We start from the raw sequence: 26,232 nt of genomic DNA, 5'->3' as shown, positions 1-26,232 counted from the left end.
GCCTGTCTTCATACGGGAGGTGCTCCAGTCCCCTGATCATCCTCGTGGCCTCCTCTGGACTTGTTCCAGCAGTTCCATCTCCTTTTTATGTTGAGGACACCAGAACTGCACACAATGCTCCAGGTGAGGTCTCACAAGAGCAGAGTAGAGGGGCAGGATCACCTCCTTCTCCCTGCTGGTCACGCTCCTTTGGATGCAGCCCAGGATACGGTTGGTTTCTGGGCTGCGAGCGCACACTGCAGCCGGCTCATGTTCATTTTCTCATCGACCAGCACCCCCAAGTCCTTCTCTGCAGGGCCGCTCTGAATCTCTTCTCTGCCCAGCCTGTAGCTGTGCCTGGGATTGCTCCAACCCTGCGCTGAGGGTGGCGGTGGTGGTGTTATTACATCTCCCTCCATTCTCAAGGTCAAGGGGATTCTGCTCAAGCCACCACGGTGCTCACCTGATCTCAGAAGGGCTCAAACCCCCATCAGCACTGTGTGTAAACCTCCACGGAGGAACCAAACCAGCTACATCAGCAGTGGACAGCAGGTTTCCATAGCAGAGGACATTGACAGGCATCTCCTACCACTCCGAGTCAGTGGGAAGCTTCCTGGCTGGTGACAACCCAAAGGAAGAGAGAGGATGTTGGGATCACGCCAAGACAAACCACACACGGTTGCTGGGGGTTGCTTAGAAACCCTTGAAAACTATGCTGAAAATTCAGACTATGATCAACACCACCACAATAAACCACTGAAAATTCGGGTTACGATGAAGAACGCCACAGTAAAACACTGAAAATTTGGGTTATGATGAAGAACGCCACAATAAACCACTGATAACTCAGATTATGATGAAGAACGTCACAATAAACCAGTGATAACTCAAATTATGATGAACACCATAAAACACTGAAAATTCAGATTATGATGAAGAATGCCACAATAAGGTCCTTTCCAACCCTACATATTCTACGATTCTATGAATAAACCATTGATCACTCAGATTATGATGAAGAACGCCACAATAAACCACTGATAATTCAGATTATGATGAAGAACAGCACAATAAACCACTGATAACTCAGATTATGATGAAGAGCACAATAAAACACTGAAAATTCAGATTATGATGAAGAACGCCACAACAAACCACTGATCACTCAGATTATGATGAAGAACGTCACAATAAACCACTGATAATTCCTATTATGATGAAGAACGTCACAATAAACCACTGATAACTCAGATTATGATGAAGAACACAATATAACACTGAAAATTCAGATTATGATGAAGAACGTCACAATAAACCACTGATCACTCAGATTATGATGAAGAACACAATATAACACTGAAAATTCAGATTATGATGAAGAACGTCACAATAAACCACTGATCACTCAGATTATGATGAAGAACACCATAAAAAACTGAAAATTCAGATTATGATGAAGAATGCCACAGTAAGGTCCTTTCCAACCCTAACTATTCTATGATTCTATGAATAAACCATTGATCACTCCAATTATGATGAAGAACGCCACAATAAACCACTGACAATTCAGATTATGATGAAGAACAGCACAATAAACCACCAATAACTCAGATTATCATGAAGAGCACAATAAAACACTGAAAATTCAGATCATGAAGAACGCCACAATAAACCACTGATCACTCAGATTATGATGAAGAACGCTACGATAAACCGCTGATCACTCAGATTATCACGAAGAGCACAATAAACCCAGCAGAAGTTGCGCTTTAAATCAGCCTTTCCCAGAGCCAAGCACGCTGTCTCTGCTGTCTTCCTGCTCCCTGTACTCCTGCTGCTTTGCAGGTCACCTTTGGGTTTGAATGCTTCAAGGTTTCCACGAGTTCAACCCAGCAAACAGGCAGCTGAGGACCTTCCTGCAGTGCAAAGTCGTTCTAGATCGTCCAAATCACCCAATAACACAATAGTTCATTAAAAACCGGTGATTTACAGAAGGTACCCACTGAAAAGAATGAAGTTACCGTAGCATGGTGCAGCCCTGGCATCTGCTCAAGGAGACAGATGAAGGCAGCAATCTGTCTCCTTAAGATATGCACGTTTTATTTATATATTTCTCTTTTTTTTTCCCCCTTATTGCTGCATAACTGCATTTGAAGATGCTCATAAAAGAGCTGCAGCAGGAGGGGGGCTGCACCTCTGCAGTCACGAGGGAAGGAAAGAGACATGTCATCATTAGCAGGGTTTAATTGCCAGTAGCCGGAACACTCCTAATCCATTAGTAGCTTGGGAATGTACCTGTGGAGTGGGATCACGAGCCAGGTTTTGCTTCGGAGCTTAAAATCCTGCTGCAGCTGACGTTGAGAGTGAGCTCAAGAAGTCACCTCTAAGTATTGAGCACAGATGTGTCACTGTGCATGGCCGGGGTGCTCCCCAAAACACACGTGGGATGTGGGACCACACGCACAAGCCTATTTGGCCCACCCCATACAAGCCTTCAGGTTCCCTTTTACATACACGGAATCAGCCAGGTTGGAAAAGGCCTTCAAGACCATCAAGTCCAACTTTTAGCCCAGGACTGCCAAGTCCATCACTAAACCATGCCACTCAGGGCCTCATCTCCACAGATGCCTCCATGCCTTCTAGATCAGATCCCTCCCCACCTTCCAAACCACATCCCTGCTCCTGACTCCCAGCTATGCTAGAGGCTCTCCCAAAATATAGGGTACATAGATGCAGGTATTTTCAGCAGGGCAAAAACAACGTTGCCCATGTACATACCAGATTCAAATGGGAAACTCCTCTTCAGACTGGGTGCAAGAATCCAGCTTAAATTCCTCCCATCTTCAAGGCTCACAGCGCAACTCCCCACCAGCCTACACCAGTTTTTGTTCCCTACCACATCAAAATTCATCTCCTCCTACTCCATACAATGCGTTTTGGTTTCCCAGGTAGCCCATCAGCTGTACCACATGCATGGCGTTCCCATCTCCATTGCATGGAGCCATGCCTTCTCCCCATGGTAAAACTCAGTTACAAGGAGCTGGATGATCCAAGTCTTGTCCAACCTGCTCCATCCCTCAAAACATCTCTTCCATGGGAAGCTCCTCCATGGAGGGGTTATGGTAGTATACTTCCCCAAGGAAAATGGGATGGATACCCATGGATAGGAGTAACTTACAGTCATTCCAATAGATACAGACATGCATTCAGCTCTGGGGGCAACAACACAAGAGGGACGTGGAGCTGTTGGAGCGAGTCCAGAGGAGGCCATGGGGATGCTGCGAGGGCTGGAGCAGCTCTGCTCTGGAGCCAGGCTGAGAGAGCTGGGCTGGGGCAGCCTGGAGAAGAGAAGGCTCCATGATTCTACGACCTAGAAATCTCCCCCTTCCACCCTACCACCAGGATGCACAGAGACTCATGGCTAAAGAACAGCCCCCAAAACCCCACTCCGAAGGCACCTCACCCAGCAGGGACAGAGCCTCAAACCACCCTCCCAAGGAGCTCAGCACCAGGTTACTCTCGAGGAAGCAACCTTTTCCTAAGGAAAAAGGGATGGGACAAGAGGAACCGGCCTCAAGCTGCACCAGGGCAGGTTTAGATGGAGCTGAGGATCAATTCCTGCCCCAGAGGGTGCTCAGACATTGGAACAGGCTGCCCAGGGCAGGGCTGCAGGCACCGGCCCTGCAAGTGCTCACACAGCGTGGAGACGAGCCCTCAGTGCCATGGGTTAGGGGTGGCCTTGGCAGTGCTGGGCAATGGACTCAATGATCTTAAAGGTCTTTTCCAACCTAACTGATCCTATGATAACTTCCATCAATCAAGAACATCATTTAATCACTATTGACACAACTGAGCCATTTCACTGTGGCTCCGATGAAGATCAGAGGATATTCTTTGCATACCGTATGTTTCCAACATGTTTTTCCAAATCCTACACCCTGGACTTTCATTTCAGCCTCTTATTAACGCGTGGTTGCAGCTCACAGTGGTCAAAGAACCTCCCTCTCCTACTAAATGAGCCAGAAGTTAATGCCATTTCTTAAGGATTAGCTGCTAGCAGTAGTCTCCCAGCACGGTGGTTAATTCCCATCGGGATGCAGCAGAGCTACATCAACAATACACCACATGGAAGGCTCAGCAAGGTACCAGCAGCACAAAGAAGATGTAAAAAGGTTTGCATATGCAAGCATCAAAGACTCCATGAGGTCCTGAAAAGTGAAAACATCTTGTCCCTACAAGATACCAAAGGAACTGTAGTGAGACCAAGAGGGGTGGGAGGACAGGAAGGGAAAACAAGACAAAGTGTGACTGTAGGAAGAACTCAATGGCTGGAGAAAAACCAATGCAAGAGAAGAGTAGAACCAGCAATGTGGATGCAAGGAAAGCAGCGATGCCAAGAGTGTAGGGAAGAGCAACGCTCCTTTCTGGTGAGAACCCCCCTGCAGTCCTGGGTCCAGCTCAGGGCAACAACACAGGGAAGATGTGGAGCTGTTGGAAGGAATCCAGAGGAGGCCATGGGGATGCTGCAAGGGCTGGAGCATCCCTGCTCTGGAGCCAGGCTGAGAGAGCTGGGCTGGGGCAGCCTGGAGAAGAGAAGGCTCCTGAAGGGGAGACCTGAGAGCAGCTCCAGTGCCTAAAGGGGCTGCAGGAAACCTGGAGAGGGGCTTGGGACAAGGGATGCAGGGATGGGATGAAGAGGAACGGCTCCAACTGGAAGGGGGAAGAGTTAAGTAGATGGGATATTGGGAAGAAGTTCTTTACCACGAGGGTGGTGGGACACTGGAAGGGGTTGAAGGGAGAAGCTGTGGCTACCCCATCCCTGGCAGTGTTCAAGGGCAGGTTGGATGGGGCTTAGAGCACCCTGCTCTAGTGGAAGGTGTCCCTGCCCATAGCATGGGGTGGAACCGGATGAGCTTTAAGGTCCCTTCCAACACAAACCTTTCTGTGATGATTCAGGCACCTGCAGCAAGATGCTCGTGCAGAGAACGACCAAAAAATGATGGGAGGAGAAGGAAATCCACAGGCTGACCCCTGGTGAGCAGGACAGGGGCACTTGTACTGCAAAACAAGCAGCTTAGTGAAGTGCCTCACCTGCAGGTCGGGCTCACACACCTCTGCAGTGCCACTGGGCTCCAGCAGCTACAGGAAAAGCAGCCCAAAAGGGAGGTTTTGTGTGTTGCTGCAGCTCTGTGCCAGAACAGCGAGTCTCTCCTTGGAGGGAGGAAGGCAGCAGAGAGGTTTCTGCTGGAGCTGAGAAGGAGGACGCAAAAGGTGTGAGAAAAGCAAGAGGGGAGAAATGGAGCAGAAGGAAGAAGTGCGAAATAGAGGCAGGAGGGGGCAAATTTCCCAGCAAATCCCATGGGGCTGCCCAGGACATTTCACAGACCTCCCGGCCTGTTACAGCTTAGGGACAGCCCAGCAAATCCTGGTTTAGTGGCCGCATACACAAAGGCAGGAGCAGAAACAAAGGTGGGGTGGAAGGCTGTGTTTTAAAGCCTCAGAAAGGGGTAAGGTGAAGGGAAGGGGGGATATAATAAGGCAGAACAGGGTCTTTAGGGAGAAGGAATCAGCGACAGTAACGTGTTTAAGGTAATTGCATCACTGGTGTTATTTGTAGTGTCTGCTGCTGGAGAAGCCTGATCCAACTCAATACGAGTCCCTCCTAGTGCAATGCTGCACAGCAGCCAGATACAACAGATTCATTAGGGGTTCTCCACTCAACAGTGACAATCAAGAGGAGCGTCTGGTTCCAAAGCAATATCACAGAGTCATGGAATAGTTTAGGTTGGAAGGGACTTTAAAGACCATCCATCTAGTACTAAGCCCACTGCCATGGGCAGGGATAACTTCCACTAGACCAGATACTAATATAAGTAGGAAAACCACATCATTATATGGCGGGGAGTCACCAAGGGTAAAAGAGACTGAAACACCTTCCATTGGAGAAAGAGGGTATCAACCCAGCAGGCTCAGGTCCAAAAGCTGCTGGGCTTTTTACACCACAGGGAGATACAGATTGAACCTGAACTGACACAACCTTAAGATCTTTACTGGGGTTGAGTCAAAATCTACCCTGCTCTTCACAAGAGGAGAAGAGAAGGCTCCTGAAGGGGAGACCTGAGAGCAGCTCCAGTGCCTAAAGGGGCTGCAGGGAACATGGAGAAGGGGTTTGGGACAAGGGATGTAGGGGCAGGACAAGGGGAATGGCTTGAACCTGCCCGAGGGGAGACTGAGCTGAGCTCTTAGGCAGAAGCTGTTCCCTGTGAGGGTGCTGAGGCGCTGGCACAGGGTGCCCAGAGAAGCTGTGGCTGCCCCATCCCTGGCAGTGCTCAAGGCCAGGTTGGACACAGGGGCTTGGAGCAAGCTGCTCCAGTGGAAGGGGTCCCTGCCCGTGGCAGGGGTTGGAACTGGATGGGCTTTAAGGTCCCTTCCAACCCAAACCATTCCATGATTCTTTAGGAAGGTGCCCAGGAAATCCTGAGACTTAAACCAACCCAACCACCGCAGGACACAGCGGCAGGAGATCCGTCAGACCAGCTGCACTTCCCGATCTCCACCCCCTTTCCCTGCGCATCCAGACCTCATCTGAACTTGTTTAGATGTCAAGGCAGGAGAAGAATAGCAGTGCTCTGGCCAGAAGCCCATCTAACTTGGCACCCTACCACCAAAAGCAGATGTCTACACACTAGCAAGGCTTCGTGCAAGCATACAGCAACTCTTCCAACATACTAATACTACACCGAAGGAACAGGATAAACCATGGATAGGACAAAGCTTACAGCACATGAACAGTCAGGGAAGGAGGAGAAACAACTGAGCGGATGAGGTAGACACAGTAAAACAAGATTTGGTCTTGTACCATGGAATAATAGATGCCCTGGAAGTCAACACAGAGCTGTCAATATGATTAATGGCTATTTATTCAGTGCCAGAGCAGGTAATGATTGCTGTGCTGGCAAATAGGAAAGCCAAGTGAAAAGGAATTGTAATGGGGGAAGAAACACTCTGGAGCCAGCACAGCTGAGGAGCTGACTCAAGGCTTTGGGATTTGTGGTTGGAAGAGAGACTGCTGTGGGATACCCAAGCTGTAGAGCAAGGCTAGTCATTGAAATACCTGCAGTACCAGTTACGTGAGGAGCTGCATTTGGCAGAAAGCATATTTAAATAGGTAGTTTTAAATCTTTAGTTCTCAAAGTCCTGTTTTCAGATGGCTCCTCAGAGCAGAACATTAAGTTGGTCAGCAGATAGCCCATTCAGGTGACCATCAACAGCATCAGTTAACTTGGGTCTATGGAGGAAGAGGTTGACACAGAAGTCAGCACGCTCTTGGGTGCTCATAAAGAGGATCCATTAGATAACACGTTTTTAGCAACTCGGGTAGTGATGAGCTACGCCAAAGCAAAGCCACCCATCAACTTCCTAGTACGGAGCCGCACTTCCATCGCCCCCAGTCCATATGAAATGGAATTATTCCTACAGGAACTGGTTGGTGAGGCACTGGAACAGGTTGCCCAAGGAAGCTGGGAATTCTCCATCCCTGGAAGTGTTTAAGGCCAGGTTGGATGGGGCTTGGAGCAACCTGGTCTAGTGGAAGGTGTTCCTGCCCATGGCAGAGGGCTGAATCTACAAGATCTTCAGGTCCTTTCCAACGCTAAATGATTTTATGAATATAAAGCAAAAGTAATTCCTGCTCCGTTTCCCCCAACCTCTAACACCCTGAAACAAACGCTCAAAGACACAGAAAGCCAAATTCCACCACTCTGGAGAACAAAACAGGAGAGAAGCTGCTATTGAACTGGAAGGGTTTCAACCAACCCACCCATCGCCTACATCGTTGAAGACGTGGAGCTCCGGTCTAGGGAAACAGGGGAGTTATTGTTATGAAAATCATTTCTTTTCCCTATTCTGTCAATTTGGGAATGTGAAGGCATTAAAAATGGTTACAGCAATTTTGGGATAACACGGCCCAGGACTGCTAGAAATGAGGCCCTGGTTTTGTTACATAGGACAAGGAACCCAACTCTCAACTCCCACATATACGTGGCAAGAAAGAAAGGACTACAGGCTACCAAATCCTTCTCCTGAACCTGCTCCTTCTTTATCCACCCCCTCCGTAGTCCTTTGTAGGAGTCCTCAGCAATTCCCAGCAGCATCCTTTTCCAATAATAGGCACCAGGAACAAAGAACCAGAAAGGCTTGATTATTTGAGTGATGCCTTACGTGAGCAAATCAGACTCCTGTCCCTGTGGGAAAGCAGAAAATTCCTCTTCTACCCATGCCATGCTTGCAGCAGAGCTGGCCAGGGAAAACAGGGCAGAGGAAATTAAGGAATCCCTTTGAAAAGCCATAAAAAAGCAGGTAACCAGGTTAAAAGGATGCTATGTAATGGCATTTTTAGGAATGACAGGAGGATTTGGACAGAACGGCTGTATTTAACATGATTACGGGCGCAGCAGTGATTCAAGCGGGATGTTATTCCACAGAGGCTGTCACAGGGCATCTCCATGGAAAGGTTCTTAACCTGCCACACCACTGGGCCCATTCAAAGAGCCCAAAAAGCTTCCTGGGGTTACACAGTGGCAGTGCTTTGCTGGCGGAAAGCCTGCGTGCACGCTGCCGCAGCGCAGCTTTGATGGAGCAGCGACTCACACCAGCAGCTATTGTGTGCCCAAGCTCTATGGTAAAGCCTTTAATCCACTAATACCACCCTAAAAAACCCACATATATATGTTTAGGAGCTTGCTTTCAAATGACAAAGCCAGGCAGGTCCCTTGAACCTGAACAGCAAGGCAGCAAGATAAGTGGAATCAGCCAGACCTGCAATTTGCTCCTTGATTAGATCCCTTGAGCAGAGCAACGCAGCAGGGAAAATTAGTCAAATCATCACCCAGACACTACTTAGCAACTAGAAGGAAACAGTGTCTGTTCGGTGCCTTTCAGGATAAGCAACCTCCATAGAATCAGACAATGGCTTGGGTTGGAAGGGGCCTTAAAGCTCCTCCAGCTCCAACCCCTGCCACGGGCAGGGACCCCTTCCACTAGAGCAGGGTGCTCCAAGCCCCTGTGTCCAACCTGGCCTTGAGCACTGCCAGGGATGGGGCAGCCACAGCTTCTCTGGGCACCCTGTGCCAGCGCCTCAGCACCCTCACAGGGAAGAGCTTCTGCCTAAGAGCTCAGCTCAGTCTCCCCTCGGGCAGGTTCAAGCCATTCCTCTTGGCCTGTTCCTCCATCCCTTGTCCAAAGCCTCTCTCCAGGTTCCCTACAGGCAAACCTGACCATGCTATTTTACGGGGCTTGGGAGATGACAGCTCTTATTTGAGCACGGAGAAGACGATGTCTCCAAAACTGGCTTTGCCTGTCTTGCACAGTCCGGGTTTCGGGTGATGCTCCCAGCTCTCGCTATCAAAGTGCTCTTCGCACGCACCTCTCCCATGGGTCAGCAGAAACATTTACCACCAGAAAGCAAAGCCCGAACCGCTCTGGATGTTCTCCAAGCGAGTAAAGCGAGTTCATGTGAAGTGTCTATGGAGAACGCATGTAGTCAGCTTGACGTTGGCTATACAGAGGCCACGGTTTTGGCTGCGAGATGTTTGGGAGGAAAGCCTATCTAACGCAGAGGCAACCAAAGAACATACTGCTTAGGAAAGACTGGAGCACCTCCCGTATGAAGACAGGCTGAGGAAGTTGGGGCTGTTCAGCCTGGAGAAGAGAAGCTGCGTGGAGACCTCAGAGCAGCTTCCAGTGTCTGAAGGGGGCCTATAGGGATGCTGGGGAGGGACTCTTCGTCAGGGACTGCAGTGACAGGACAAGGGGTAACGGGTTCAAACTGAAACAGGGGAAGTTTAGATTGGATCTAAGGAGGAAATTCTTTCCTGTGAGGGTGCTGAGGCACTGGAATGGGTTGCCCAGGGAGGTTGTGAGTGCTCCATCCCTGGCAGTGTTCAAGGCCAGGTTGGATGAAGCCTTGGATGGGATGGTTTAGTGTGAGGTGTCCCTGCCCATGGCAGGGGGTTGGAACTGGATGATCTTGAGGTCCTTTCCAACCCTAACCATTCTATGATTCTATGAAGTATGGACAAGTAGGTGCTGGCAGCCAACAGTGAAAGGCAAAATGGATCTAAAAGGCTATTCTGGAAAAAGAACCCAGGAAAACCCCACTTTGAAGTCGTGACACAGTCAGAAGTCCCGACTGCTCTGCTCTGTTTTCACTCAAGCCTTGTACCAAACCCTGGCCTCCAGATCAGACCCTCAGCTCCTTTTCTTGCCTTGTTTCTCAATACGTGGAGGAGCAGATGGCCACGAATGGGACCGCAGGTTAACCCGAGCAGCGTGCAGTAAACCTCATCTGCTCTCCCCCAGCAGCACCAATGGCCTTGGTTGACCGGTCACCAAGCACAACTTCTTCAAAGGTGGCAGATGCAGAAGAGAATCCCGGACTGGTTTGGGTTGGAATGGACCTTAAAGCTCATCCAGTTCCAGCCCCTGCCATGAGCAGGGACACTTCCTACTAAAGCAGGGTGCTCCAAGCCCCTGTGTCCAACCTGGCCTTGAGCACTGCCAGGGATGGGGCAGCCGCAGCTTCTCTGGGCACCCTGTGCCAGCGCCTCAGCACCCTCACAGGGAAGAGCTTCTGCCTAAGAGCTCAGCTCAGTCTCCCCTCGGGCAGGTTCAAGCCATTCCCCTTGGCCTGTCCCTACAGGCCCTTGTCCCAAGCCCCTCTCCAGGTTTTCTGCAGCCCCTTTAGGCACTGGAGCTGCTCTCAGGTCTCCCCTTCAGGAGCCTTCTCTTCTCCAGGCTGCCCCAGCCCAGCTCTCTCAGCCTGGCTCCAGAGCAGGGATGCTCCAGCCCTCGCAGCAGCTCCATGGCCTCCAACAGCTCTAACGCTTCCCAGTTCCCACCTAGAACCAAGCAAATCCTTGCCCATACACTGGGGCTAAGGTTGCCGATGGTGCTGCGCCCCAAGCACACCAAAGATCACTGCCCAAAGACGGACACCCCGGCAGTGCTATCTCTGCTGAACAAGACATCTCCAGTCCTGGGACAAGACTATTCCATTCGGCTGGGCAATACATTTTAAAGGAGAAATAGGAACTTCCAGACAGGCTGAATGCGGGTCTGAGCATCCAAGAGCTCTAAGCAACACCTTCAAATCACCCAACGTTCCCATTCTGCTCAGTTCAGCCTTTCCGGACACTAATTGCTCAGAGCCACATCAGAGCTGAAGGAATTTTGCCTGTCCATCTCAAAGTCAATGATCCGTGCTCTTAAAAGCCACGGTCACAAATTGCAGTTAAAAATGAGGCAAGATGAGTAGAGAAGAGGAATTTCTTCAACATCAAGGGTGGGTTTTTTTTCTAGCCCATTTATAATTTATTGCTACTTAGGCTGATAAATGGCTCTAGGACTGAGAGCTGGAACCAGAGACAAGCCTGAGACAAGTGGAAGATGCGCTTGTTCCCCAATAGCCAGGCAAGGCTGGAATCTGAGGTGGATAGGACACGGGTAGACAGCCACTGAGATGCATCCTAAAGCAAAAGCTCCCAAATCACCCTGCCCACTCCTCCGTTTTCCTCTTTGCACTTGAAACACGAAAAACCCCAAGCCCCACAGTGGCTTTATATAGAAATAAACACGATTACACACCAGTAACAGCCCAAGTACCATGTGAGCACCAGGAAGCAGCTCGACGATGGTCCAGCCATTACTCTAAGAGCACTCTGTGTGTCCGCAGGAATTTAGTTATAACGCGTTTTCTTCTTCCTCCCTTCCTTGTACAATGGACACAGAACACAACAGTTTAAGGGACAAATCAATACAGGGAGCTCTAAAACCCCAAATCGGGTTACAGCTGCATTAGACACTTGCGTGCACTATGGCTCATGAAGTATTGAGTATTTTCAATTCCCCTTCTTTCTCCTTCTCCAGCTGCCATAGAAGAGCTCCTAAGTCAGATGTAAAAATCTGCTCCAGACATTTTCACCCTTTGAAGCAATTTAAGGCTTTTCCTTCTTTTTAGCTGATAAAAGAAGATTTGTGAGCAATAAGTGAACCTGAAACACTGAGGGCAGAAAGTGCATCACACAAATGGGTTGACCAAGTTGGAAGAGTTCGCATTTAACATCTCTACTCCATTTATCCCAAGGAATACAAAGAAGAGGCATCCCTTAGGAACAGATTTCAGTACAGTGGATTAAAGGGAATAGAAGCTAGGGCAACAATACAGCTAAACTGGAGCTCCTTCCTCCAGGTTAAGAGCTGAGCTCAAGGAAGAGAGAGTACTCAGCACCACCAAGTTGCATGGCTTAGGAAGGTAAATTTGGGCTCAGCTCCACAGGCACCATAAAAGCACCAGTTGGAAGGCGCAGGTTGGATTCTACCAACAAAGCAATGCAAGCTGTATGTCACGATGTGACTCTTCTTCCTCCATCCCACATCTCATGTTAGCAGGCACTCAGCAAGCCGGATACCCACAAACACGTCTTTGCTCTCCCTGGAAATCTATTGGTTTTTAAAGCTTTATGAAGAGTATGAGAAGAGATTTCAAAGTACCAATACACTGGATTTATCTTTGTTTAATATGCAGAGGCTCCTTGGAACCCATCCCACCCCTTTCCTCCTTTAAGGGATGCATTTGGAGCTGCCCTGCTATTTCCCAGCCTGTAAACCAAAAGGAACGCTTGGAAGACGACGGCTAAGAGATGAGATCCCCCACACTTTGTCATTTCTATTTCTGTGTCCTGCCACGCTTGGATTCTAACTCGAGTTCTTTGTGTCTTTTGATCTTCTGTATCAAATGGATTGCTGCATTAAGGCTTCATTATCTTCCCAAGCCAAAAATACCCCAAGTATCTCAATAGCTCTGCTCTGAAAGGCAGCACTTAGTCTTCAGGAGAAGAGAATTCCACAAGAAGAAAGCAGCATATTCAGCTACAAGCAACATCAGGTGAGCTTTGTTTTAATCTCCCTCCTCCACTGATACTGATCAGGGTCTGCAACCAAGGTAGCAAGAGCAGAACCCAAGTTGACATGAGTTCTACCTTGTCTTTCATTCATTTTGCCTTTGCAATTAAAAATAAAGGCAAATTAGACAGCGCTGTGCATCACTTCCAAGTGTTCAACACAATTGTTTAGGTTGGAAAAGGCCTTTAAGATCATGGAATGGTTTGGGTTCGAAGGGACCTTAAAGCTCATCCAGCCCCAACCCCTGCCATGGGCAGGGACCCCTTCCACTGGAGCAGCTTGCTCCAAGCCCCTGTGTCCAACCTGGCCTTGAGCACTGCCAGGGATGGGGCAGCCACAGCTTCTCTGGGCACCCTTTGTCAGTGTCTCAGCACCATCACGAAGCTTGGACCAGGCACTCTAGATCCTACCACATCAGGCAGTTATCCAGGACAGCCATTCCTAAGCTCATCTGTTTCTGCACTGCTTAACCAAATACCCTGAAGGCATTCCATGACAAGAATGTCTAACTTCCCCCCTACCATCTCCCCCCAAAAAAGCCAGAAAAGACATTAAATCCTCCCTATATTCTGCCTGAATTAAGTTTTCCTGGAATATAGCTCATGTTCCCCGTTTTCCCTGTTGCACCCACATGCCTCGTCTCCGAATTGCAAAGACATAAAAGCAGCGCATTAAATACAAAGATCATTCAAGAACCCAGCAGCACTTAGGAAATGAACTTCTCTCCATGTCCTCATCACAACCGCTTCCAAAGTCACCGTGTTTCCTTAGCCTGCACTTCCCTTCATTCCTTATCACTATCAAAAGGCCTCGACGTCCTCTTGCTGCACGCAACTCTGATGCATACCCTGGAGCATCCTCTCCTTCCTTCACATCCACTTTTCTTCTTCCTACTTCATGTCCGTCTGTATTAACACTACATTTCTCCCCACATTTCTACTTGACCAATCCACCCTGACTTCCTGGCATCCCCTTGTCCCTACTACTTATTACCTATATAAGATTTAAAGCCATTTATTGTGCATTCCTTTCTTACCTTCTACTTGCCGACAAGGTTTTTGTAGCCCTCTTGCACGTTTGTGCCTTTATATTCACTCTTCTTAGGGATTTATTAGAAAGAAACTATGATTTCCTGACCCTGAAGAGGATAGGTCACTCTGCATGGATGCTGCTCAAGTCAAAACGGGTTTAAAGCTTCACGTAGCCTTGAGTTTATACTACTCTAAACCCAGTTAAACATCATAAAACCAGCTCAAACAGCCACATCTCACCTTAAATGTGCCATGGACAGATGTTCTCAGAGTTTCATAGTCCAGGGACGCCAGGTTTTAATCGATTGCCATTGATCCCTGCTGTTCGTTGCATCTTGTTTTCCAGCAGCCAATCCCTCCTCTTCCCAGCAAAGGGGTTCATTTTATAACAGGTCTGGGATGCTTAATACCATGCAACACTCTCTGGATATCCTTCCGGATGCTATCAACCAAGTTACTTTGTCTGTAACTTCATTATAGGTGCTAGTTCGCATCCACCCTAGAGAGTTGCTAAGGAGGAAGGGAAGGTCTCCTTCAACCTTGTGGAGGGAGCTCTGCCTTTGCCTCTCATAAAGGCTGGCTTTAAAATCCAGGAGATAACCCAGCCTTTACATAGCTCCGGGATAAAGATCTTCCAAGAGGCTACTCACAGAAGAGCATGGCAATTATATTTCAGCAAACTGCAGGATTAAAGCATCACTTAGGGAATGGGAAAATAAAGGGTATTTAGCAATATTTAACATCTGAATATTTAAACCATTAGGAGACGTTCACCTCAAAGATATTTAAGTTCAGATGCTCCCAACACAGCCAAGTACTAGAGCTTTGTTGAGAGCCCCATTAAAAACTCTGCCATCACTCACAAACCCCTTTGAGCAACCTGCTCTAGTGGAAGGTGCCCCTGCCCATCACAGAGGGTTGGAATTGGATGAGCTTTAAGGTCCCTCCCCACCCAAACCATTCTATGATTCAATGAGGTCGATTCTATGACTCAGTGGGGTTGGAACTGGATGATCTTTAAAGGTCCTTTCCCACCCAAACCATTCTATGATTCAATGATTCTACGATAAAGTCAAGGACCCAGAGCTGCAATTGCTACGTCCCAGCCTCCCAGGACCACAGAAGATGAAGACAACATCCACTGTCAGGAGATGGGCTACTGGGCTAGTAAACCTTTGCTCCAACTTGTCATAAACAACCCTATTTCACCTCCTTTCCCTCCTGAACTCATGCCTGAGCCCAAGCCTAGAACATTATACTTCCAAGCAGATGAAGTGGTTTCACGCCAGTCAAGATTCCAAACCAAAGGTAGCTCAGGAATGATGCTCCTGGCCCTTCACACGTACGACCCCATGGAGAAGTGTCGGAATCCACAGCTAAAAAGCAGTTGATAGTACCCCAGGTCCCCACTTTATTCCCTGTTTCAAGGGGCTGAGCTCCTTCTGGGGTGGATGGTTGGCTTCAGGATACCAAACCTCAGGGTCTGAAGGCCTCCACGATGCAATTCTGCAGCAAATCACAACTGAAGCAGGGTTTTTGGGGGGTTTAGCCATGAAATCCTGCAGTCTGAGCAAGCTGCATACCGTAATGATACACATTCACTGGAGGACCACGCTAACATACCTGGGAGACATTAATTTCAGCTTTGGTATCTTAACATGGTATCAATGCCTCTTAATAATCACAATCAACAGATGGCCAAATAACTTCTAGCATTTCAAATCGCTGGCTATACCCCATTGGATCTCTACCTGTAGAACAATCAGTGCAGTGGGGACGGAGTAGAACTACCCCAAATATGCCTGAATTCAGTGCCATGTCCTCAAGATGAACACACGCACAGGCAGCTCCTCACTTTGGGGTAAATCCTGCATGCCTGTACTCAGATCTGCAGGTCAGCACGGTGAGTGCTGACTTGAAGTTGTCAAGAGAGTGAAGGATCAAGGGAAATAAAACAATATTGTAGGGCAAAGGCAGTGTTTTGCTAAAAATCACATCCTGCTGCTAGGCAAGAAACCAGCAGCCACGCGAAACTGAGCTGAATGAGTGGAGACGAGACGAAAGCAGGGATGCGACAGACACCAAAGCCAGAGGCCCACCTTGAGATGGGATGCAAAAATGCTGAGAATCATGGAATGGTTTGGGTTGGAAGGGACCTTAAAGCTCATCCAGCTCCAACCCCTGCCACGGGCAGGGACCCCTTCCATAGAGCAGGTTGCTCCAAGCCCCTGTGTCCAACCTGGCCTTGAACACTGCCAGGGATGGGGCAGCCACAGCTTCTCTGGGCACCCTGTGCCAGCGCCTCAGCACCCTCACAGGGAAGAGCTTCTGCCTAAGAGCTCATCTCAGCCTCCCCTCGGGCAGGTTCAAGCCATTCCCCTTGGCCTGTCCCTACAGGCCCTTGTCCCAAGCCCCTCTCCAGGTTTTCTGCAGCCCCTTTAGGCACTGGAGCTGCTCTCAGGTCTCCCCTTCAGGAGCCTTCTCTTGTCCAGGCTGCCCCAGCCCAGCTCTCTCAGCCTGGCTCCAGAGCAGGGATGCTCCAGCCCTCGCAGCAGCTCCGTGCCCTCCTCTGGACTCTCTCAAACAGCTCCACATCCCTCTTGTGTTGGTGGCCCCAGAGCTGGATGCAGCGCCCCAGGTAATCCCAAGGGTTAATGATCTCTACCCTACCGGATAGTCTGAAATGGATTATGAGCAGAGAAAGCAGCACTCGGATCATCGTTCTGGGGGTGGAGGTACATGAATCATCAATAACCTTTAATTACTTCAATGTGCAGATTTGCAGTAGCCTCTGTAGGTGCATTTCCCAAGCTGACAGATTCCCCAGGATGAATCCGACTCCAGGACATCTGTTCATGGCACCAGTTTATTAAATACACCGCTCTAGCCTCAATTTTCCCTATTTAGGCATTTTGCACCTTTCATTTCTGAGAAAGGGGACAAAGAAGGGAATCAGAATTCGAGGCTTAAGTAGTTGGGCTTTAAGCAGTTGGGCTTGCTCAGCCTGAAGAAAGCTCCTTGAAGGGAGACCTCAGAGCATCTCCAGTGCCTAAATGACTACTGGAACTGCTTGCAACTGGATGAGCTTTAAGGTCCTTTCCAACCCAAACCATTCCATGATTCTCTCTTACTTTAGTGAGCATCCTGGGTTCTTCTTCAAGGTTTCTTCCAAGCAAATGGAGGGGTCTGGATCCATTTGAATCCTTTTAGCAATAGGGAAAATACAAAAATCCATAGATGTACTTTTGGATACTCCTGGCATATGTCTCTCCATCTGCACTTGGAGCACGTGGATAATGTGGCTAAAAAACACACTTGCAGATAACGCTGTATAAATTTTCCCCCTGTGCAGTCGAAATATCATTCATTAAGACTTTTAAGTAGGGGGGAAAAAAACAACCTTTAGGGGTATAGTTCTGCAGGGAGACTGACACACAAAGCAAGTCTACTTGGGTACTACAGCTAAGTCTTGTGTCTGGTAGTATAACTGCATGCTTCAAAGCACCCTACGAGTGCCTGGTGACAAGGCAAGGCTTTAGAATGGAAGCAGGTTCACTTTGCATTAGCTTGGAGACCTGCAAACATTATGTGTAACTATATATATATATATATATATATATATAATCTCAACCATATAGACGATAATGAAAGAAAACTACTTCATTTTGGCACCCTAGCGTGGGATGCTACAAGCCAGATAAATAGGCTGAGCCTAAGAGCTGTCCCCTCTGTTTCAGATCCCGCTGTGAACTATCACAGAACAGTCTGGGTTGGAAGGGACCTTAAAGCTCATCCAGTTCCAAGCAGTTCCGGTAGCTTCCTTAGGCACTGGAGCTGCTCTCAGGTCTCCCCTTCAGGAGCCTTCTCTTCTCCAGGCTGCCCCAGCCCCGCTCTCTCTGCCTGGCTCCAGAGCAGGGATGCTCCAGCCCCTGCAGCATCCCCATGGCTTGCTCTGGACTCTCTCCAACAGCTCCACATCCCTCTTGTGCTGGGGGCCACAGAGCTGGACACAGTATTCCAGCGGGAGTAACAAGCAGGCACATTTACAGTTAATAGCCATGAATGCTCACAATACACCTACCAGTACCGACCACATGAAATGAGGCACCCACAGCGAGACGAATACAACCTGTGGCTTACAGGTCTGGATCAGATGCTTCTTATGTAGAGGAGTATCAGACAACAGAGGGTTCTGCTGCCAGACCTGTTCCTCCTGCACACCAAGCCTGGTTTCTAGCAAGGGTCTGTGTTAGTTTTCCTGTTTTGAGTGTCATCTGCTCAGATGACAGCAGATGCCAACCTGGGCATGAAGGAACAATGACATGAGGGGAAACAGGGCTTATTTCAAGGCTAGGTTGGATGAAGCCTTGTGTTGGATGGTTTAGTGAGAGGTGTCCCTGTCCATGGCAGGGGGGTTGGAACTGGATGATCTTGAGGTCCTCTCCAACCCTAACTATTCTATGATTCTATGATTTCATGTTCTTCCCATAGCCCTCTCCACACAAGCCCTCCTGAACCTCATTCTCTGCTCTGCTCTAAGTCATGCCTGGGAATACGCTTGGCTGTTTTCAACCTCCAGTACCAAACCCTACATTTTGACAGCCAAGAACTCATCGAAAAGCCCCTTTTGTCCAGCCTCAGCTTGAAGCCCAATGGTAGAACACATTCTGGGTAAGGCAGGCATTGTACCTTCTCAATAACCCCAATTCCTACATACAGAACAAGTCCCCTCTTCCTACAGAACCTATTCCCACCTTTGTGATAAAAAACCCTGTCCAAGCACCTTCTCCCTTCCAGCTGAAGAAGAAAGGTGCAGTGCTTAGGTGAGCACAAGCTTGACAGCAAAATAATTGCTGCAGAGGCACTTGTCACGGTTTGAAGTTCGAGGCGCATTACTCACCTTGAACAAAAAACCTAGAGAACTTCCTATTAGATAAGGCAAAACGATAGATAAACCAGAAAACGCCCTAAAGTGTTCTCCAAACCATCCTTCCTTCCCATGGAGGGTTGCTTTTTGAGCACGTGCTGCACCTACTTCCCTATGTCTGATCCGCAGCCAGGCTACAACATGAATTCCTCAAGGTGACATTCAGGAGATGTTAGATCTGCAGAACTGGAAAGGGAAAAAGAAAAAGCTTCTAAATGAAAGCAGCGTTGATGGATTCATTTGCAATTTTGCCTCGCAGCCTGACAAACTCAACAGCATCTCTTGGAAATGGCACAGAAGGTGGAAGTAGGGAAGCAAATGCTCTCTGCAGCCTTGGATGGGGCAGGGGTGGAATGAGAGTCCTTTTAGGCTGAAATTCAAAGCGAAATAAAGAGCTTTTTATAGGCTTTTGATACCCCACTGCATCAAGCCACACTCATAGCGATGCTACTCTGATCCTTGTATCATCTACATGGGAGACTCCAAGACAGCAATGCAAGACCTCCACCCCAGACAAGCCCATCATGCTGAGGTTCTCATCCACACACAGCACAGCCTGCATCAGGAAACTCCATGGGGGGGTCCAGAACCTCACCATCAGCACAGCACAAGTTCTGCACCAGAGCTGGAATGTCATTGAGAGAGCTCGGAGCAGAGAAGGGGAAACAGGCAGAAAGAGGCCTGTGGTGGTTGCTGCTCCACCAGTCCCAGTGCATAACCCTGGATGGAGACCCTTCTAAACTGCTGCCTCCCAATGCTTAAGAGGGGCTTACAAGGAAGATGGGGACAGACTTTTGAGTAGGGCCTGGAGTGACAGGACAAAGCATCATGGCTTTAACCTGCCTGAGGGGAGACTGAGATGAGCTCTTAGGCAGAAGCTCTTCCCTGTGAGGGTGCTGAGGCGCTGGCACAGGGTGCCCAGAGAAGCTGTGGCTGCCCCATCCCTGGCAGTGCTCAAGGCCAGGTTGGACACAGGGGCTTGGAGCAAGCTGCTCCAGTGGAAGGGGTCCCTGCCCGTGGCAGGGGTTGGAGCTGGATGAGCTCTAAGGTCCCATCCAACACAAACCATTCCATGATTCTCTATATTGCCATGATGGAGAAAGGCAAGAAACCCACTAAGGATGTTGCAAAGGGGTTTCAAACCACTCAGACCTCAGCATCCTTCCTGCCTCGGACAGAAAACTGCATTAAGAAGAAAGCTTGCCATGCGGATGGCTCCTTTAGGGGTTCAGCTGTGGATGTCCTTGAGAGACAACCCCCAGCAGCCTGACTCAAGCGACCTCTTGCTCTCCTCCCCACGCAGCCACTGGATTTAACTCCAGCAAAGGCCAAAACACGATCTCAACTCCAATAAAACACCCTAAGCAGCAAGCAGCAGTCGTCACGGGTAGCCAAACGGATGCAAAGCAGCGAAACCAAGTCCAGCAGCCTCAGCAAACAACCTGCTTTATGCTCATTCCACCCAAATCCCATTGCTTTCCTAGGAAGAAAACCACACACCTCGCCAAGAGCCTGCTGATCCGGTCAGAGATGCGCGTAACACAAATTCCTCATCTCCTCTGCTCCCAACAGTCATTATTCTCCTTGTTTGTCTTTCCCTTTTTCCTCTAATTCTTCCCAAATGTTCCTGGCCATAGGAAATGCTGCCAGAGTCAGAGGAGTTTGTGTTTCTGCTGTATTCTTACTATTAAAGCCTTGGCCACTGCAGTACACGGAGAAGCTTCTACAGGGTTTACTCCTGTCCCTGCCTTTGAGGGGCTGTGGAGTCACAGATGCACCCACGTTAGATTAAAGGCAGCAAAGCAGCTTATGAAGCAGAAACAGCAGCAGCCAGGAAGCCAACTTCAGGACTCAGAAAGTACTTAAGAGACAGCTTAATTACTAATAAAACTGATGATACATCTGCACATCCTCCAAAGGTTGAGCTGCGTTCCTCGCGGTGAGTAATCCAACAGATGGACACCAAAACCCGACCAAACCAAACCCAACGCCAGCAGAACCGAAGGAAGCAAAACAGGCTCTTCGAGAAGCAGCATTTTGCCTTTCGAGCCCAAACTTCATGGCTCAGCACACTCCTGTCGCTGCTTCATTCCTAGGCCTTTCAAGGCTTTAGACTTCAAAGAGGGATTATTTGGTCTGAACAACCCGGACAGACCATGGGTTGACTTAGAGAGTCATGCACTGGTTTGGGTTGGAAAGGCTCTTAAAGCTTAGGGACACCTTCCACTAGAGCAGCTTGCACCAAGCCCCATCCAACCTGGCCTTGAAAGTTGGATATAAGGAAGAAACTCTTCCTTATATCCAACCTAAATCTCCCCTCTTTCGATTTGAACCCATTCCCCCTTGTCCTATCGCTACAATCCCTGTTGAAGTGTCCCTCTCCAGCATCCTTGTACCCCCCTTCAGACTGAAGTAAGTTCAATCCTCCCCTTATTTCCACACCCCCTATTGCCCATCCTTCTCTTCCGGAAAGGACTGCAGTCAATAAGCGAATGCACTTCTCCATCCAGCGCAATGACCTCTCCCAAACTGTGCATGAAGCGTTCTCAGGCTTGCAAGAAACACCACGGAAGGATCAATAAGGATCATACACCTACAGCTCCAGTTGGCAGGGTAACGTCTGCGGATGGTGAAAAGCCTGGGTTTCCAAACACGCTGCCTGTGGAAGTCATTTACATCCGAGCAGAGCTGGGAGCAGAGAGGGAAGATCAATACAAACGCAACGAGGCAGACAGCGAGATGTCATCACCTCGGGAAGAGGCAGCCCAGAAACCGCGTGCATCCGACAAGAGCACAAATGGACCAGACACGTGTGATTTCTATAGGGGCTACACCACACAGACAGCACTGAGCTTCAACTCTGACATGTTTCTATGCTGCTTGGTGGTAAAGGAGGAGGAGACAGCACGGTTGGAACCAGTCATGGAGAAGAGAGCGGGGATCAGAGTCCAGTGGGATTCTACTGCATGAAAATATCAAGGTCTCATCCCATCTGTAGAATAGGGACAGCATTGGGGTTGGAGGAGAAGGTTCTGGGGAGACCTCAGAGCAGCTCCAGTGCTTTAAAGGAGCCACAGGAAACCTGGAAAGGGGCTTGGGACAAGGGCCTGTAGGGACAGGCCAAGGGGAATGGCTTTAACCTGCCCGAGGGGAGACTGAGATGAGCTCTTAGGCAGAAGCTGTTCCCTGTGAGGGTGCTGAGGCGCTGGCACAGGGTGCCCAGAGAAGCTGTGGCTGCCCCATCCCTGGCAGTGCTCAAGGCCAGGTTGGACACAGGGGCTTGGAGCACCCTGCTCCAGTGGAAGGGGTCCCTGCCCGTGGCAGTGGCTGGAACTGGATGGGCTTTAAGGTCCCTTCCAACCCAAACCATTCCACACACACGTGCACAATACACCCATCCTACAACTCTAAATTCCGATGCTGCATTTTTATCCAGTACATCCTGAGCTTTCGACTCTAAATTATAACCCCCAGTCCCTACACGTGGCACCATAAAAGAGAAGACTTCAAACCACCTTCAGGTCCAACACTGGTCCAAGCTTGGCTAAGTCCCTGGTGGCCAGGAGAGCTGCCAACCCCCCAGCATCCTTCCTCTAAGCCCCATTCAAGCCCAGATACCACTTACCCCTGCTCCTTACACCTCCCCTTCATCCCAGCAAGGGCTTTCTTCACAGTCAAACTGTGTTTTAAAGAGTCAGCAAACTTTAACATCAGCCAGAAGTCAAAACCTCTACTCTAGAGCTGAAACATAACTTCCAATCACCGTTCAGTCCAAGAACAAACCCTTGCAGGATCACCCTGCCTGTAAAACACAATAAGCAAAACCTCCTCTCCCTCTGACAGCCTATTTCAGGCCTCATTGGCTGTGAGTTTTATGAGATGTTAATCAACAATCAGAAATTTCCACATCTTTCGCTGCAGGAAGAGTGGTTTCTGCTCTCTAAATTACACCGCTGGGTCACTGCACGTCACAGTTCACGAGTCCCCTCTTCCCATTCCCATCTCCTTCCCGTTTATAGTTTAAAAACACTTTAAACAAGTTGAAAACAGTATTTTTAATTTGATTTTTCATTTCATTTTCCTTTAGACGACGCAGAGACGGGGATCTCCAGTTGCCTGCTCATCAGCAGGGATGTGCTTGTACAATGTCACACAATGGTTTGGGTTGGAAGGGGCCTTAAAGCTCATCCAGCTCCAACCCCTGCCACAGGCAGGGACCCCTTCCACTGGAGCAGCTTGCTCCAAGCCCCTGTGTCCAACCTGGCCCTGAGCACTGCCAGGGATGGGGCAGCCACAGCTTCTCTGGGCACCCTGTGCCAGCGCCTCAGCACCCTCACAGTAAAGAACTTCTTCCTTATCTCCAACCTGAACTTCCCCTGGTTCAGTCTGAACCCATCACCCCTTGTCCTGTCACTGCAGTCCCTGATGAAGAGTCCCTCTCCAGCATCCTTGTAGCCCCCTTCAGACACTGGAAGCTGCTCTGAGGTCTCCACGCAGCTTCTCTTCTCCAGGCTCAACAGCCCCAATGCTCTCAGCCTGGCTCCATACGGAAGGGGCTCCAGCCCCCTAAAGCCAGAGCCATGTGTTTGACTCCTTAAAAATCAGGCATCCGTAAGGATTGCCTCTTGCAGGGGTGTTTGTGAGAACACTGAAAGGGCAGGAAGAGCCCCAGCAGCAAGAGGAAGAGAATAAACACGGTCCCCAGCTCTATTAAGGTCAGAGAAACAGCGAAGGATGAAGAACCTGAGAAATGAGGCACCTCCCGTTGTAACAGCTCAACGCGGTTCTTTCGCTTCCAGCCAGGAGCTGGGAAGAGCAAAGCAGCTTTGGGGGTTCCTGGGAGCAGTTCCAGGAGGAATTCCAAGGGCACGGTGCAGATGCTGTCTAGAGAGTGCTCCGCTTGTTCCCCTCGGCACCTGGAGGACGTTCATCCCTCCTTGCTTGCGCCTTGGAATTAAAAATAGCCAGCCTGGATTAGATGCCAAGTGGGAAAAGAGCAGGATTAGAGCGGAAAGGTTTCTTTTTGAGAAGAGGAAGAGGAAAGGCCTCTTCCTTTCTAGCTTCAATGCGTTATCTAGAGCATGTAAGGGAATAATCACTGAAGCAAAAAAGCAGGATTCAAAGCATCGCTGCTGAGGAGAGGAAGAAATGAGTTGCTCTGGAGGGAAGAGGTCATGGTGACATTTGCAGCGATCTTCAGCAGCAGGCAGAATGACGTTCTTGCTGATATTTATTGTCTGGGCTAAGCCTGTTTAAAGCAGCATCCCATAAAAACACTGCTGTGCAGTGACAGTGGGCACAGCAAGCCCAAAAACCTGACACAGGATGATGTATGGTCCATCCCCCAGAGCCAAGCCCCTCCACGGGGCTGCTGCAGTGTCAGGAACTTGCAGCCTTATAACATTATCCATCACTTTTAGTCCTGGCATCAGCCCCATCCCTACGGGCTGGGGTTTATTTGGTGGTATCATTAAAGGTTGTTGGGTTTTGCTTGTTTAAAACTCTGTATATCCATAGAATCATGGAACTGTTTGTGTTGGGAGGGACCTTAAGGCTCATCCAGTTCCAACCCCCACTCAACCCAGTTCCAACCTAAGTCTCCTTTGCTTCACCTTAAACCCATCGCCCCTTGTATCAAGTTCACAAGTTACCAGAAGTGAACTAAAGCCTTCATCTTTCAGAAGAGGAACAACACACCACAAGCCTTTGGGCTTAATGCAAGCGATCACCAGCATGGCTTGAGGGAAGGGATGCCATGCAGAGAGACCTTGACACGCTTGTGAGGTGGGCTGATGCCAACCTTATGGAGTTCAACCATGCCAACTGCAAGGTCCTACACCTGGGTCGGAGCAATCCCAGGCACAGCTACAGATTGGGCAAAGAAGAGATTCAGAGCGGCCCTGCAGAGAAGGACTTGGGGGTGCTGGTCGATGAGAAAATGAACATGAGCCGGCTGCAGTGTGCGCTCATAGCCCAGAAACCAACCGGATCCTGGGCTGCATCCAAAGGAGCGTGACCAGCAGGGCGAAGGAGGTGATCCTGCCCCTCTGCTCTGCTCTTGTGAGACCTCTCCTGGAGCATTGTGTGCAGTTCTGGTGTCCTCAACATAAAAAGGACATGGAACTGTTGGAACAAGTCCAGAGGAGGCCACGAGGATGATCAGGGGCTGGAGCACCTCCCGTATGAAGACAGGCTGAGGAAGTTGGGGCTGTTCAGCCTGGAGAAGAGAAGCTGCGTGGGGACCTCAGAGCAGCCTTCCAGTGTCTGAAGGGGGCCTATAGGGATGCTGGGGAGAGACTCTTTGTCAGGGACTGTAGTGACAGGACAAGGGGTAACGGGGTCAAACTGAAACAGGGGAAGTTTAGATTGGATCTAAGGAGGAAATTCTTTCCTGTGAGGGTGCTGAGGCACTGGAATGGGTTGCCCAGGGAGGTTGTGAGTGCTCCATCCCTGGCAGTGCTCAGGTCCAGGTTGGATGAAGCCTTGTGTGGGATGGTTTAGTGTGAGGTGTCCCTGCCCACAACAGGGGGTTGGAACTGGATGATCTTAACGTCCTTTCCAACCCTAACTATTTTATGATTCTATGACTTGAGCCTTGCCCAAACCAGTCCCAGACCAAGACTCCCGAGACACGATGTCTGCTATCTAGATTATAGTTTACCTGCAAACTTCACCCAGAACAACTTGCCCTGGATCTCCAGCTTCACCAGCCTAAATGCAGATTGAGGAGTCAGAGCAGCCTGACCCAGGAGAAATAATGGTCAGGTCCCTTGATCCTGGACAAGGAGAAGCCACATCGGGACATTCCTAGAACAGGGATTTAGGAAGCTGCTCCTTGTTCACCATCTAAAGCAATCACTTTGCAGGGGAAGTTGTCTACACCAAGATGCTGCATGCTTCTACAGGTCAGGACTTCAACTCCACAGACACATCCCAGATGAGAACACCACGTGGTGGCATGAATCGATGGCATGCAGCTTGAAGACATGGTTGAGACCAAAGCAGGTCACCTCCAAATCCAGGAACTCTGGATTCACCTAATTCCTTGGGATAGCTCCTCACAAAGCTTTAAACAAGCACCGATGAGGTAACTCCCTCCCTACCCAAGGGAATCGGGCTCATCTTTAAAAGGACCTACACGACCTTCTACACTATGAGGGTGCTGAGGCGCTGGCACAGGGTGCCCAGAGAAGCTGTGGCTGCCCCATCCCTGGCAGTGCTCAAGGCCAGGTTGGACACAGGGGCTTGGAGCAAGCTGCTCCAGTGGAAGGGGTCCCTGCCCGTGGCAGGGGTTGGAGCTGGAGGAGCTTTAAGGCCCCTTCCAACCCAAACCAT

At 49.4% G+C, this 26,232-nt stretch overlaps 1 protein-coding gene across 4 annotated transcripts in view; it reads right to left on the bottom strand.

The window, feature by feature from the left end:
- The window catches only part of ARHGAP39 (Rho GTPase activating protein 39), a 127,641-nt gene that overhangs the window by 97,167 nt on the left and 4,242 nt on the right, over positions 1–26,232 (bottom strand). The window contains exon 1 of one of the 4 annotated variants that reach the window (XM_065669095.1): positions 3,158–3,239. The exons of the other annotated variants lie outside the window; for them this stretch is intronic. The gene's annotated coding sequence lies outside the window, so the exon portion shown is untranslated. Of the gene's footprint in view, positions 1–3,157; positions 3,240–26,232 lie in introns of those variants that run through there. 4 annotated transcript variants of the gene reach the window in all.

Source organism: Lathamus discolor, chromosome 2 (genome assembly GCF_037157495.1).
Source record: "Lathamus discolor isolate bLatDis1 chromosome 2, bLatDis1.hap1, whole genome shotgun sequence".
Classification (NCBI taxonomy): domain Eukaryota; kingdom Metazoa; phylum Chordata; class Aves; order Psittaciformes; family Psittacidae; genus Lathamus; species Lathamus discolor.
The sequence above is the reverse complement of the archived record's forward strand: the minus strand, read 5'-3'. Positions and strand labels throughout refer to the sequence as shown.